Raw genomic sequence first — 17295 nt, 5'->3', positions numbered from 1 at the left:
CTGTGCATCTTTTTACGCGCCCATTTGAATTCTTATCTATTATGATATGCGGCGTCACCTTATTCCCTTTTCGCACTGAAGTAGCATTATGAATCTATATGCCACAAACATTTAGGTCAACGAACATGGATACAACTGCAAACCTGAAATACCATTAGTAACCACTAGCAAGACTTTTTGAAAATCACGGGGATCTTCGTGCAGGAGTGTCAAAGATAAAGAAATAAATCTAAACATTTTTGTGGGATTTAGTGATGCCAAAATAAAGAAATGAAACTGTGGATCCTAGACATAGATCTCTTCCTTCAAAGTCAAGAGAGACTAAGAAGTGTATGTGTGGTTTCCCGTTGAATAACGATCAAATGTTTGATGAGAAACATTGAAAGGCTTCTTTTGATACGACTTATAAAGGGTGGTTCAGTCTTCTACCGAACTACAAACTTGACATAAGTGCGAAAGTTGGAAGAAGTACTTGTGTGACCAGTGTAGTTAGTTGAACGAGTAGGTTTGAAAGAGTTTTAGTGACTTGGAGAATAATAGAAATCTGAAAAAAAAACAAAAACTGGATCCATTGGGAAGAAACATCTTCGGAATAGAATATTTCATTTGGATCGCGCAAAAGAAAAGAGATTTCTTGGTACATAGCACGAAAGTGGACTTTCGTTAATTCCTTGGTGAAAATACTAGAACGTTTGATTGTTCACCGTCTATTCATGAAATGTATTGAATTTTGGGTTTCCCTTAGTTCGTGGTTTACGAAACTAAGATCATGAACACAGATGTTGTGTAACCATAAACCTCAATGGTAAGATCTGAGAATCTCAAGGGTTACAAGTATGAATGCAAGAGTTATGGAGAAATGTAAAGATGGTTATTAGAAAGGGAAAGTACCTCTGCAATGTGAAAGTGACCATGTAGAGAACTCTTAACTCAATGTGAGAAGAGTAAGGTAGCTCATGACTGATGTGAATTAGTACCCTGATTTGGAAGAATTGATTGGTAGTATCAACTCATTAAGGCTTCTCATTCGAGTCGTTGAGGCTTAGGTCAACGTGCAAAAACATGCTTCTAGGGACACTTAGCTAATACATAAGTAAATAGAGTTATACCTGCCCCATCACATGAATTGATAGATGTTGTGAACATCTTCTTCTATGATCTTGGTGTGAATCTATTGTTTTTGGGAATTTTGATGCTTTGAAAAAAAATAAACACAAATAAAAAGTAAAGAAAAGAAATAATATACAAAATGTACAAAAGGATATCTATAAAACCAAACCACGAATGAACAGTGGGCTACGAAATACTGCGAGCGTTCGCACCGATTCACATCCATAAAGTAGATTGTGAATGAACAGTTGATTGCGAAATACTACGAACGTTCGCACCGATTCGCAGTGAAACTTTATGAGTGTAAAAGCGGTTTTGGTACAGATTCAGCTTCCATCATTCCCAACCCTTGAAGTATTCTATTAAAGGTTGTTTCAGGTAGGGCCTTGGTTAATATGTCAGTTAAATGATCAGCGGATCTAACGAAATGTATCTCGACGTTGCCATCTTCCACGTGATCCTTAATAAAGTGATACCTCAGTGCAATGTCTTTCGTATTTGAGTGTTGCACTGGGTTGTGAAAAATGCGAATGACACTTTCAGAGTCACAGTAAAGTGGGTTGCGTTTCATACTTAAGCCAGAGTCACGAAGCTGGCTTTGAATCCAAATGACCTGGGTGTACGAAGCTGCAGCTATGTATTCAGCCTCAGCTGTTGACAACGAAACACATACTTGTTTCTTGGATTGCCAACTTACCAGTTTGCCATCAAGAAATTGGAATCCACCAATTGTGCTTTTTCTATCTAAACCACATCCCGTTAGGTCAGCATCTGAGAATGCTTGCACAAAAAATCATGAGTTTGCAGGATACCATATTCCAAGAGATGACGTTCGTTTCAGATACCTAAAGATGTTCTTGACTGCAACCATATGAGGTTCGCGTGGGTTAGCTTGGAACCTAGCACAATAACAAACTGAAAACATAATCTCTGGTCTACTAGTTGTTAGATACATTAGTGAATCTATCATCTGGCGATAAAGGGTCAAGTCTGCAGCATGTTTATCCAGTGAAGGAGTCAGTTTCGTTCCGAATTCCATTGGAACCTCGCCTTTGAGTCTCCCACCATTCCAAACTTAGCAAGTAATGTCTTTGTGTAAGCTTCTTGATTAATAAAAATTCCCTCCTGTCCCTGTCTAATGTTTAATCCAAGGAAAAAGTTAATTGGACCCATTGAGCTCATCTCAAATTTAGTTTCCATCAGCTTTCGGAACTCAGCTGTTAGGCTGGGATTAGTAGATCCGAAGGTGATGTCATCAACATAAATTTGGATGATCATTAAGTGGTCACCCTCTTTCTTGCGAAAGAAGGTTGGGTCACCCAAACCTTGTTTGAATTTTGACATTTTGAGAAAACGAGTTAATGTTTCATACCAGGCTCTTGGAGCTTGCTTTAGACCATAAACTGCCTTGTCGAGAATATAGCAGTGGTTGGGATACTTTTCATTCATGAACCCAGGTGGTTTCTCCATGTAAACTGTCTCTTCCAGTTCACCATTTAGGAACGCACACTTCACGTCCATTTGAAAAACTTCCAGGTTCTTATGTGCCGCATATGCCAAGAATATGCGAACGGATTCCAACATTGCAACTGGTGTGAAGGTCTCTTCGTAGTCAATACCTTCTTGTTGACAACAACCTTTGACCACAAGTCTTGCTTTGTTCCTGATCACATTCCCTTCTTTATCCATCTTGTTGTGAAATACCCATTTCAAACCAGCAACTGATGCATCTGGTGGAGTTGGAATTAAACTCCAAACCTTATTACGTTCAAACTCATTGAGTTCATCTTGCATCGCTTGCACCCAATCAGAGTGACCAAGAGCAGTGTTGATAGTTTTGTGCTCTATCTTGGATACAAACGAATTAAACATACAAAATTCTACTTTTGAAAATAATGCAGTTTGCTTCGCTTTTAATTGGGATCGTGTAAGGACACCAGCAGAAGATTCACCAATGACTTGAGCTTGTGGGTGATCTATGGTCCATTTGGTCATATGAGGATAATTGGGATCTAAGGATGGATTTAGTTCAACATTAATTTCCTCAAATTCTGATTGAACAGATTGAGCGTCTGAATCATCATTCGCTTCCTTATTCTTCCCCTCGAATGATGCGAACACATTGACTTCAGGAATCGAATCATCGCCTGCGAACGGAGGTTCATGGGTCATTGAAAGAGGTGAACAGTCTCCATCAGAAGGAGGCTCAGATGGAATAGGTGAAGCGAAAGCTTCCCCCTGCAGTGGATTATTCGTGCTTTGAGGTGTGGCATCCTCCCCCTGGAAATGTGTATTAGATTCAGAATTCTCCCCCTGGAGAGTAACGTTCGTGTCTAGAGGGATGTTCACAGTGGATGGCTGTTGTGGCATGTCTTTCGCAGCATCATCAATGATCTTCTTAAGTTCGTCTACTCTGTTATGAGATGCCTTGGCTTCAGATGTGATGGCTTTCTCAGGTTCATCAAAAAGTAACATGAACTCCTCATATAGGTTGGAAATGGGAATAACGACATGACTGGGCTTAGGAAAGATTTCCTGTATTTGACTTTCGTTTGACTGAATCCTCTTCACATAGTTGTCATCAAACGTGACATAATAGATTTCTTCGATTTTATTTGATCGTTTGTTGAGAACCCTATATGACTTAGAGGTCAGTGAATATCCCAAGAATATACCCTCGTCAGCTTTCGCATCAAACTTGTTCTGTTGTTCCTTAGAGTTGAAGATGAAACACCTGGAACCAAAGATGTGGAAAAACTTGACATTACGTTTGCGATTATTTAAAATTTCATATGGAGTAATTGAAAATCGCTTATTCAAGATGGATATGTTTTGGGTAAAGCAGGCCGTATCAATCGCATCTGCCCAGAAGTAGAGTGGCAGACATGCGAACGTTAGCATGGTTCGTGCAGCTTCACACAAGGAAAGGTTTCGTCTTTCAACTACGCCATTCTGTTGTGGAGTGTAAGAGGTATAGAAGTTATGTGTGACTCCCTTTTCAGTAAGAAATTCTTCAAATCCTTGGTTTTTGAATTCTAGTCTGTTGTCGCTGCGAACGTTGCGAACCAGCTTTCGCAGTTGAAGCTCGATTTGCTTGATGAAATCTTTGAGCTTTGGCGTTGCTTCAGATTTCTGTCTAAGAAAGAACACCCAAGTGAAACGAGAAAAATCATCAACAATTACTAGAATATACTTACTACCACCAACGCTTTCAATAGCAGAAGGCCTGCAAAGGTCGATGTGCAGAAGCTCCAAAGGTTCGATGACTTTCATGTTTACGATAGTTGTATGACTTTTTCTACTTTGCTTTTCCATCTCACAGGCTGCAGACAAATGATCCTTGTCGAATTTCAACAGAGGAAGTCCTTGCACATGATCACCAAGAACGAGCTTGTTGATGTATTTGAAATTTAAGTGTGAGAGTCTTCTATGCCATAACCATCTTTCATCTGAATGTGCTTTCGTAAGCAAGAAAATGGCCGGCTTCCGTCGTATTGGGTTCAAATTCAACGGATACATTTCACCGTTTTGTTATGACTTTGAGAGAACAGTCTTTGTCTTCTTTTCAATGATTTCTGATCCTTCGTCGTCAATCGACACCTTCAAACCAGTTCCCACAACCAGTTGCGAGACACTTATAAGGTTGTTCTGTAAGCCTTCAACATAAGCTACTCTACGAATTGAGAAGTCTCCATTCGTTATCATTCCATATCCTTTTATTCTTCCAAAATAATTATTCCCATACTTTACATTACCAGCATCCTTAAGAGCCCTGAACTCTCGTAGCTCCTCCTTCCTTCCTGTCATGTGACGTGAACTGCCACTATCAATGTACGATTCAGTGTCGAACTGTTCGTCACGAATTACCTGTAAAAATTAAGCAGATTTAGGAACCCAAAGTTTCTTGGGTCCTTGTGAGCCTTTCACAGAAAGAGGAAAAGTAATGTCAAGATTAACCATATATGTTCGTTTTATGAGCGTGGTTTCATCTTTTCGTTTTATGGAAAAAACTTTGATTTTGTTATTTTTTATGTTCGTTTCTTTAGAATCAGAAGATTTTTGTTTATTATTTACTTGATTCTTAACGGAATTCTTTTCATCTTTGTTAGGGTTAGCACTTAGCATTCGTTTTCTTGTTTGTAACTTTCGACTCCAAAATTAGCTTTCCCTTGCCTTTGATGTCCTTGGGTGTAGCCTTTGTGGATTGAGAGTGATAAGACTTCGGTCTTTCCATTGGTTTCTTTGTGAATAAGGTTTTTGGAGTATCCTTTTGCTGAGAGTCTCTTGGATTGTGAGAGCAGCAATGTGAACATCGATTGGGATTTACCTACGATGGAGCTTTCGCATTGCGATTAATCCTTCTTTCGTTGCGAACATAGTCAAAATTTTGGGATTTCCAAAATTGCTTCCTTTCATTGAGATTTCTTTTATATCTCTCATTTCTTTGTCGTTTTTGATCTGCAAGTTGTTTAGACGACTTGTGAATGTTCACATTTTGTTTTGCTTTTCTCTCATCAGATTCACTCTTCACTGGTTTGGGTTTGCTGCGAACTTCCTCGGTACCACTTGGACCACCTTTCGCAAATGTCGAGCTATTGTTTATTGGTTCAGCCACGTATCTTCCCTTCACTTTGCATGAGTTCCTTTCAGATAAGCCAATAGTTTCTTCAACATTATCTATTGGAGCTGACCAGAAGTACTCGTCGCAACTATCTTTGTTATCCTCGTCGACAATGGACTTTAATTCGACAGTTTGAGTTTTGGTCACTCCATTAACTTTAAAAACTTGATTGGGAGTAGTTTGGACCTTTGGAAAAACTGTTGCTTTTTCCTTCAAAATTTCTGGTTTATTTTGAGAAATTCTTGCGAACTCAATTGAATTTTCAGATATAAGAGCTTTCGCAAGTTGAGGTTCGTTTTTAACAAATTCCGAGCAGTCAACCTCATCCTCTATAGATATCTCACTCATATCACTGTCCTCATCGAATTAAGAAGTGTTTTAAACATTCAATTTGTTTTCTGAACTCAACATGGCATTCAATGAGTCAAATTTCTGCACAGTATCAGATTTAATCTGCTTTTTATCATTCTCATCCAAAATTTGCTTCAACATATTTTTATGATCCTTGGACTTAATGTAATTTTCAATTCGTTCAAGTCCATATTTGTACGCATCAGAAGTTTCTTCAGATGAAACGATGGATTCACATTTGTAGCAGTCTGCGTCTATTTCGTCTTCCATTAATTCGAGAAACGGCAAAATCATTTTGTGGATTTTCTTACCAATTTCACAATCAAGGTGCAGTTGAGTGAAATTAAAGTAAAGCTATTTTGCAATTAAACAAAAAATGTTGCGCTGCTTCAAAAGGATAAGATTATCTCTTTGCAAATATATAGATTCATCCCTAGACTTAGACAAATCCGACTCGATCTTCTGAATCCACATACGCCTCTCATCACTCTTGGATGTAGCCCTCCTCAATTGATCAGCCAGGTTTGAGTTTGCCAACCGGGTTCGCTTTAGACTATCGCTTATACATGAAAAGGTGAATTTTAAGTCGCTTAACTCAGTTTCATATCTAGATACAAGAATATTAAGAGACTCGAGAATGGAATTTACCTTATTGATCAGCTATTCACACTCTTTGATTTGTTCTGGAACAGGTCGTGCGGAAAAACAACTATCATCACTTCTCTCATTTCCACTAGCACTCTCCTGTATCTACGAACCTCCACCAGTTACCATCAAACATCTTCCTGAGAACTGCGAACTTGTTTCTTTCGCTACGAACGCCCTTCCATGTGTGGGCTTGCGAACCTCGTCATCTTCTCAGTATGTCGACCAGATTTCTACTCCTCCAAACTCGCCTTTCGCCATATTTTCCTGCACAATTAACACTGGCATAGAGTTATCATTAGTTTTCTTCCTCTTGATCTCCTCCATCTTTCTCAGATGGTAAGCTTCCTCATAATCTCCTTCATTCTTCGCATTCTGCCTTTGCATCATACACTCCTTGGCAAGATGGTTTTTTCCATGAGAATAGTTACAATCATATCTGGAGTCATCAACCACCTTTTTCTCCTTCTTCTCTTCCTCTTTCTGAGAACCACTCCTGTTCTCCTCTTTCACTTTCTCCGAGCTATAGCTTCCCTGCCAGTTTCTGTTTTTGCTTGAGGGTAACTTCTTCCTAGCAAATCGCTTAGGGTTTGACACCATTAAAGTGAAATCTTCGTTTGAGAGCTCATGCTCAGAGTAATCTGATCCAGATCTGTCATCAGCAATTGTTTTGCCCTTCGCAACCAAGGCTAAAGACCCCATTCCAGAAACCACCTTCGCTTCTTTCGTCACTTCACTCTCTCGTGCCTTCAAAATACCCACAAGCTTCGCAAGAGTATAGTTCTTGAACTGTTCGTGCGCTTTAACAGTTGACACTACTACCTTCCACTCTGATCGCAGTCCGTTCATGAACGTGACCTTTTGGTCAATCAATTCACGCCCAATCCCATGCTTCATCATTTTTCTGAGAAGATGATTATATCGATTGAACGTGGCGGTTAGTGTTTCTTCAGGATTTTGAATGAATTCGCCAAAATCGGATAGCAAGAGCGTTTGAGTCGAATGCTCTAGATTTGCATCTGTGGAGTAGAGCTCTTTCAACCTATCCCAAATGGCCTTCGCTATTTCACAAGAGCTCGTGAGACGGAAAGTATCTGCTTGAAAAGCGAATCTGATAATTCTCATTGCTTTAATATTGCTTATGAGTTTGTCTTTCTCATCTTGAGGTACGTCCTTCACAGCAAGGAGCAGTTGGTCGTATTCTTTCTGGGTTTTGATTTTCCTTTTGGCTCTGTATGAACAAACGGACCTAGAGTGATTGCCTCCCAAATCAGATAACCATTATCATCTAAGCCAGGAACATTGTCTTCAAAGTAGAGCGCCCAGACTTCATATTCGTGAGGAAAAAGAATCGGGATCCTGGTTGTTGATCCAATGCTGCTTGAGATATTCAAGGAGTTGATGTTGGAATCGTCGTGTTGCACGGTGAAAAACCTTTTGATACCTATAAAGAATCAGAGATATAAACAAAGATTGTTTATAGGGTAATATGAAGATCTATTTGAGCCGTCAGAATGATGTAGAAGACGACTGAGGCAGATCCTATATTAACAGAAACCCAAAAATTCTATAAACAGAACAAATGCGTATAGATTACACAGTCTCCCGCTCTGATACCAATTGATAGGATTAAAACCTTAAAGATCGAATAGATTCAATCAGGTAAAGAATAAGAACATGGTATTGATCAAACTGGTGTTGAATGATAAACAGTCACGCCTCAGAAGAACTCGATGAAGAATTACTCCTATATAGGCGTAAAATAGGGTTACAAAGATAATATCAGAGTTTTCTAAAATACGATGCATGCATGCACCTTATATACTCTAACCCTAGCAATAAATACGAGTGGACAGACCGAACTCGTTTATACAAACGGACTAAACAAAACAGGCCTAATGAGGCAATATATAATACTCAACACCATGCAATAACCCCAGCTAACCAAGCAACCACCTTATCACCTCCATTCTTCCTTTATGAACGAAAACCACTTCTCACATATCACAAACCCCATTCTACTTTCTGTGAAGTCCATTTACTCCCAAAAAGGTCAAGTTCCAAGCCTTCTAGAGGCTTGATTCTTCAAGCATTTCCTTAGATTTGGTAAGCATTTCGTGATTTTCTAGTGCTCCAATACATCTTTATGTTATTTACATTCTGTTTACACACATTTAAAATGTGTTAAAACCCTTAGGCTAATATTACTCTCAAAGAAGTTCATCAACATCATCCAAGTAATTAGGCTTGAAAAACTCCTCAACACTTCAAATCATCCACCAAATCCAACCCTAGGTGAGCTTCATACCCTATATTTTCAATCTTTCTTTTCTATGTTTTAGGGGGGGGGGGGGATAGAAGTCAAACTTTGTTTATTCCACAAATAACTACAGGTTTTTCATCTTTATGTTAAGGATAAATTATTATTTTTACAAGTTATGGTATACTCTATCTCACACCCCAAAACCGGAACGGCGGAAATGTTCTGGGGTGGAGGACGTCGTGTACAGTATCATAACAATGCATAATAGTAAAGACAAGCAACAACATCCATTGCATTAATATAATAATTTCAATACAAGCGTGTTCTGTATAGTTTGTAAGACACCAAATGAATGATCAAAATAAAAGATGAGTCTTGTATGTGCTCCATCTTCTCAAAAGCTCCATCGGTACCTGTCTACTGATGACCTGAGAATACAAGTTATTTTGAAAGAGTTTATCAGCATAACGCTGGTGAGTTCATAAGTATTTAGTGTCCTTGCTTGTATGAAAATATGTGTAACAACGTAGTGAAAATGATAGTAACTGATTTCAAATGTTTGTAAATAGTTATACTCCCTAGAAAATCCTATATTTTCTAGTGAAATGTAGTCTTCTACCAAGACCCGACTGTTTTTATGTTTTTTCTTTTGTAAATGTAAGAGTTTTCCCCAGTGAAACTATCCTTATGAAAATATGTTTAAGACCTCACTTATGCGAGATGATTTCAAAATAACTGTAATAGGGGGAAATAATGTTTTACCTCAACAGTATCACTGCTGGCTAATAGTGATGAAAATGCAGACTCCATGTAGTATTAAATGTACAATACACCTCGGGGAGTCCGTTTGCCTTTAATTCTTAGATAGTTAATTAAAGGTTTGAATGTGAACTCGTATGTAACCATGCTGATCGACGATTGAATAACTGATGACCCTCCGGTGTCTTATGTAGTGAGGTAACATTCTGTCACCCCTTGGCCTTATCGGTTGGGACTGTAGCTAGCAGTGGGATGTGGGAGTGTATGTGCCGTATAGATCTATACACAATGCCCACTCTCCCTCCAGGAGACTCTGGTTACAAGATGATACAACAATGCATTGTCGCATCGAGAAGTAGTATGTCACATTCTGTTTATAGTATTCAAAGGTTTTGTATAGTATGTAATAGTGTAGTGATGTTTTCTCTTTACTAGTATATAGTATATTCCCTTGTATAGTGTATAGTATGTATTGTTTCTCTAGGTAGTACTTATGTAGTGACTCGTAAATGTACTGACTCTTGTATGTATCGTTGTAATAGTAATAGTGAGTAGTAATCTCTTAACTATACCTATTATAGTTAAATAGTAATGTTGTTGGTATGCCTTCGTTACACAAAGGTACTGAACTGAAGTGAAAGCCTTTATTCCCAAAACATATACATATGGTATATAACTAAGATTTCAATGACATTTGGACAAATAACAGGATACCCTAAGTCTACAACCAAACAAGGAACATGAAATAAGGTGAGCTATCAGTCCTAAGTCCTTCAAGTCTTACTTATATAAATATATTGGTGTAGATATGAGTTTGAAAATAATGTAAGTTTAAAAGAGTTTGGAAACAGTTTTAGCATTTAAAGAGTTTAATAAAAGGTTTTGAAGTGCTTGAAATCCATAAGTTTGATAGTAATTTGAAAGTAATAGAAAATCTTTCTGTTTGTTCTAGACATTAATCACATGTAATTAAAGCAATATCTAGAATGTTTCAACTTGTATCCCCCCCATAAAAGCATTTAAAATCATTTCAAAGATTGATTAAGGGGTATGAACTCACCTGAAATGAGTGATGCGAATGTAAGATCGGAAAAAGGATGCTATGTGTCAAGTGAAGACATGAGCACACACAGATCCTATTTAGCATATAAAGACACATATATGCATGCAATTAGTGCTTATACAACTAATTAAGAAGGGTAACTCCCTCATAGACTAGAAAACACTCTTATAGAAGTGTTACTATCATAAATGATTACATAAAATGAGTGTATGGTTACCAAATGGAGCTTTCGGTCTAAGTCGTATGTTCCTAGGAGCTTTCGGTCCTAATGGTATTTTCGGTCCTAATGGTTCTCGGTCCAAAATGGTTCTCGGTCCAAATGATTCTCGTTCCAAATGGTTCTCGGTTTTTAGGGTTTTCGGTCCATGAGGTTAAGATCGAAAACTCATGATATTTGGTGCATAAGGGGATTTTCAAGGGCTTTTAAGTATGTATAGGGGTTCTAAGTTTCATCCAAAGCCTTATGTGAGTTTAAGGTCTTAAAGGCACCTTTCTTTAGGGTTTTCGGTCAAGGGAGATGCACTTGACCGAAAACACCTATTGTTCTTGAGAAATGGATGTTTTCAAGGCCCTAAATCAAGCATCCTTACTAGATAACAAGTATACGAGATAGATACTTACAATATGGAAGCAAAGAAGGGTGTTTTCGGCCCAAAACACTAGTGTGTGTTCTTGGTGAAATGAAGAACACTTGAAGATCTATGAAAAAGAGAAGATTTCATGGATGAAATCATGTATAACTACTAGATGAAGTGTTGTATCAACAAATCAAGAGAAGAAACACTTACATTTTTGGAAGATTTGGAAGAAGCTCTTATGATACTTGAGAGAGAATGTGGGTGTTCTTAAGTTTGGAAGTAAGAAATGAGGAAGGAAGGAGTAAACTCATGCCTTAAGCATGAGTTCTTGGTCAAAGGGGGGTTTACGGCCCAAACCCCTCATGTTTGGCCGTAAACACCTCATTAAGGTGTTATTTGTTTTATTTGTTCCCCAATAATCCTAGAAAATACTTCCTTTCGTTTGTTCTCTAGAAGAATTAATATTAAAAACAACCAAACGGACTTTAAACCGAGCTAAAAATTAGCAGAAATGAATTTGACTTTTAATTGAAGTGTTTGACTGTAGAGTTCGTACAAATGAAAATTTCGGGTTGTCACATCATCCCCCCGTTAGAGGGAATTTCGTCCCGGAATTAGAGCTCAAGTAACTAAGTTATTACAAATAACTAAGTAAAAAGATGAGGATATTTAAGTTTCATTTGATCCTCGCGCTCCCAAGTGAACTCTGGTCCTCGCTTGGCGTTCCAGCGAACCTTCACGATTGGGATGCGGCTTTGTTTCGTTCGCTTGACCTCTCAGTCCATGATCTCTACAGGTTCTTCCACGAAGTTGAGGCTCTCGTTGATCTCGATCTCGTCGAGTGGGATTACAAGAGTCTCGTCGGACAGACACTTTTTCAAGTTCGAGACGTGGAAAGTAGGATGTACGTTACTAAGTTCGTGGGGTAGATTGAGTTTATATGCTATAGGGCCGATTCTAGCGAGAATCTCGAAAGGCCCTATGTATCTTGGATTCAGCTTTCCACGCTTTCCGAAGCGTATTGTGACAACCGTCAAAATTCGATTCGGTTCTAGATTTGACTAAACTTAGTTGCACGTATAGGCACGACACATATTAAACTTAGTAATTAGAAGCTAAGTTATAACCTACTAGAAACTTGGAAACAGATAGAAACAATGGATGGTGTACTTAGATTTCACCTTGATATGTGAATTCTACATCTACTAAGCTGTAGTGACTATCCATATTTGGATCACTCTTTGACTCGAACAACATTTCATGAATCATATACACACATCATGCACTTGACCTAGAAGTAGAAGTTAGTTCAAAGTGTCATAGAAACTTAAGTCAAATTTGAAGACTAGGACTATTATACTTGATTCCTCAATTTCGCTTGAATCTCGGAATCACTACATAGAATGCCAATAAACCGATATAAATAAATTACAAACATTATTTATAACTATAAAAGAGTTATAATACCATAAGATAATTTAAAGTCTCAAATATTCTATTTATTTTGATATTCAAAGTTTATTAAACTCCAAAACCCTAAAAGCCCTAAAAACTCATATTTATAAACTTTAACCTTAAAAATCCTATAAAAACAATTATGAACCTTATGATATTATCTTATCATAATAATTATTATGAAATAAAATTTAATGAAAAATAAAGATTTAGTTATTAACATTTACCCTTGATTTATAAGTCAAAAATCAAGAGTTTTATGCATAAAAACTAGGTTAAGGTGCACATTTTATAAAAAGTTGGATATTTTTATAAAAGATTTGAATTTTTATAAAAGAAACAAGAGAGAGAGAGCCTCTCCTCCCCTAAAATCGGATCCCTCTCTCCCTATATCTCTCTCACACTCTCATTCTCCAACACACACACATCTCTCTTCTTTCTCTCTCTAGAAAACTCTCTCTACCTTCTCTCTACTTTTTCTCTCCAAACACCACTCCATTCTCTCTTCCTCCCTCTAAGAACCAAGAAATTTTCCAGAAAACAAACCCAAGAACACTCCTCAAACTCGAAATCTTCATCATCTTGTGGTATTCTTGAAGGTAAAATCGATTTCTACTTCACTTTTCCTTCGAGTTTTGCTCTTTTTCTTACACTTTCTCCTTCTTCATCTTCTTAAAACTTGTTTTCTTTTTGTTAAAATGGTTTTTACAACATGATGGATGTGTTTTAACACCATGCATGTATGATAAACAAGGTTGCATGTTCATGATCTTAGTGCAAAAATCGATTTTAAGGATTAAAACATCAAACTCAAGTTAAGAGTTTTTGAGAAACAAAATTTTGTTCATAAATGCATGTATACATTTTGATAAGTTTTAATCTTTTGATCTCTGGAAACGTGACTAAAATATGAGTTTATCATGATATATTTAAAATACTTGAAAAGATTTACTTAAGGAAATGATTAAAACCCACTTTTCTAACCAATCATCATGCATGCAATCTGCCAGATTTCTTTACCTGACTTTAAACTGTCATATCTCACTCATTTCTTACCCAAAATTCGTGATTCTTTTTCTGAAATATAATATTTTGAGTTAGCTTTCAAACCCATCTGACCTCACTGGAAAATTCCAATATTTCGATTTTTACCAATTTTTACAAAACTGTTGCTCAAACAGCACTTTCCTTATGAACATTTGTTTTGTGTTGCATGTTCAAAGGACTTATTCATCACTAAAAATCATTCAAAAATTATTTTAAACTCTTAATATCATGTATTAATAGGAAAAAAAAGATCTTGATTCAAAAGTCTTTGTAACATGTTGCAAAAATTGTCAAAGTAACATCAATGATCTTTACATAAATCACAAGAACCAAGTTTTCTCTATACATTTTATTGAGCCTTTAGGCATGGTTTTCAACATCAAAAATAAGAAAACAATTTTTCATTGTTGTTAAATTGTATGAAGATGCATTCTGGAAATTTTCAGCTCAATATATATTTTCTTTATTTTTATATGAAAATAATAAGAAAATAGAGTGTTAAATCATATAAAATACTTACACTAGTAAATAAATTCTGTAAAAATTCTTGGATAATTCTTTAAGTTAATAAACATCTCCCATGAAGTTTCAATGACTTTTGTTACTGTTTAAGATGCTTTTGAATTTTCTTTTTGTTTAGCCCCAATAAATCATAAAACCACTTTAGAGAAGTTGAAAAGGCTGTATAACAATTTTCGCAGCTTCTACCAGAGGTATAAGACTTAGAAAAATATTTTCAGAATTTTTCATAATGTATTCCTATTTTTCTCCGATTTTTGTATTTATAATGGACTAAAAATAGAAAAAGTAGTTCTGCTCATCCAAAATTCATGCAAATTTACCAGAACACCTTGTAATACATTAGGAGGCTACATAAAAATTTTGATGATTTTTCTCTTCTGTATACTATTTTTCTCCTATTTTCTAAGATTAAATACACTTAAATACACAAAATCTGATTTCAGTATATAAAAACCACATTTGGTATTTTTCCCAGATTATTTACTCTGAAAATGAAGTGTACAAAAATTTTGGTAATTTACTTTAACTGTTTAATAATTATTCTCTAATTAATGATTATTTAAGAGGATAAAACAAAGAAAAATAGAAAGACTAATTGAAAAATATCTTTTATATTTTTCACAGCTTCTAAATGTATAATAAAAGTGTTGCAAAAATTTTGGGCAATTTTGGAAACTGTTTTCTATTTATTTCAATTTTTATTAGAATAAATGCTCAAAAATCATAAAATTAGGTTAAACAGTTTAGAAATCAATTTTTATATTTTTCCCAGCTTAATAATGTTTAATAACAGTAATACAAAAAGTTTGGGTAATTTTGGAAACTGATTTCTATTTTTCATGAATTTGTATCTATTTAGAGAATTAAATATATGAAAAATGGTTATACATATTCATACTCGATGAAAATTTATCTAGACGTCTTTTAGTACATTTAGAACCAAAATCTGAAGTTTGGTAATTTTTATTAGCTGTTTAGTATTTTTCAAGATTTTATGGTTATTCAAGAAACTAAAATCGTGAAAAATAGTCATACAAATCAAAATTCAAGAAAATTTATCTTGAGGTCTTTCACTTCAATTAAAACTGAAATGCAAACTTTGGGAAATTTTAGAACTAAATTAATTTAGTTTTTGAATATTTAATCATTGGAACACCTCTTAAATTGTTAAATATTAGCATTTCAATAATGAGAAATTTCCACTTAAATTGTTATATAACAATTGATTCATTGAAATTTAATTTTCACAGAAAAATGTTTGTAACTTATCAATATTAAATTTTGACACAATATTGGCATAATTCTATTGTAGTAGTAAGTATACTAGTGTTAGATTTCGATTAGAGACTCACTAGCGAATACCATTATTGTAGGAATCGATAGTGGTACAAGTAGAACTTAGCTCAAGGCATCATTTGCATCATCTCAATGCATATTGTGAGTATTCACGCACTCCCCTATTTTCAGTTTTTATGTTTTGGGGTGGAAAAGCATGTCCCGAAAAACTATTATTCGAATGTTGTATTTAAATTGATTTGTATCAAACATGATTGCTATTTTATTGCTATGTCTCTCTATGTATGTCTATGCAACACGGAACATGAGAACTTATCGTACTAAGGCCCTTCCCTTATCTCTAACCATTAACTCTTTGAGCCAATGGTCATTATGGATAGCGCTATTAGGAATTGACAACTCCTCACTCGCCCTATTGCTGGAGTGCATGATACCATATTCATCTATGGAACGATAAGCATAGATCTTGATAGGGATTCAGTCATAGGTTTGGTTGAGACTCATTGTTTGCTCATACACATACAAACTCATTTCTCGTTATAGCAATAAACTTGTTTATTAATTATAGCAATGAACTTTGTTTCTCATTACAACAACGAACTTTTATTACTGAAAACTTATATACATGTTTTAGCAATGAAATTGTTTGCTCCTTGTAGCAACGAAATTGATTGCTCATTTTAGCAATGAAACTTGTTTACTCGTTTGAGTGACGAACTTTATCTTCCATGAGAATATGAATGTTGCATCTTATTTGGGCAACATACCTTATCTCTCATGATGACAAAGAACTTTGTTTTTACAAACTTATTTACTCATTTTAACAATATACTTTTATTATTGGAAACTTTTATCAAAACTTTGATTTCAATTCATGGAACCAATATTATTTTGTTTATCTGTGAGTACTCACCAACTATTTTTATAGTTGACGCTCGTTTTACATGCTTTTTCAGGAATCATCGAGTAAGTGGCACTTAAGGACACTTCACTTTTAGGAGCATTCGCATGTGTTGTATTTCAATTTACATTGTAATTTCTTTTAAAAGTTGTTCAAACCCATTGTAAATTTGTAATGATTTTTAATACTATGGTTGGTGTTGTCTTTTAACTTTTGCGATGAAACCCTTTGTACTGCCACGCCCTGTGTTTCCGCTTTAGCGGGGTGTGACAGAAAATGGTATCAGAGCCGAAGGTTATAGAGAATACCGATTTTCCTTTGGAGAACCACAACTATAGCCAGAAAAAAAAATTTCAAAATGTTTTTAAAATAATGAACATACTACTGGTATAACTAATTCGAGTACGCATTATTGGACTTTAATTAAGTATAGCCTGGCCAACTATGCTTAATTAAGGAAACTTAATGTGAGGCTTGAAACGGTTATAGTAGAATTATGTTCAAAACGATTTTCAACTTAAACTTTTGAAAAACAAAATTTTTCGGTGTGCGTACGGGCATTGCATATTATAGGCATTCATCTAGATACACTTAGAAACTAAGTGCACTTTTATAACAATGCCTTTATTTAGAAATAATCTTATCCCTTATCAAGTGCTAGGTTAACCACTTAGGTTATATCAC

The sequence above is a fragment of the Lactuca virosa genome, chromosome 1 (genome assembly GCF_052849685.1).
Source record: "Lactuca virosa cultivar CGN04683 chromosome 1, Lactuca_virosa_CGN04683_v6, whole genome shotgun sequence".
NCBI lineage: Eukaryota > Viridiplantae > Streptophyta > Magnoliopsida > Asterales > Asteraceae > Lactuca > Lactuca virosa.
This window is presented reverse-complemented; position numbering follows the sequence as displayed.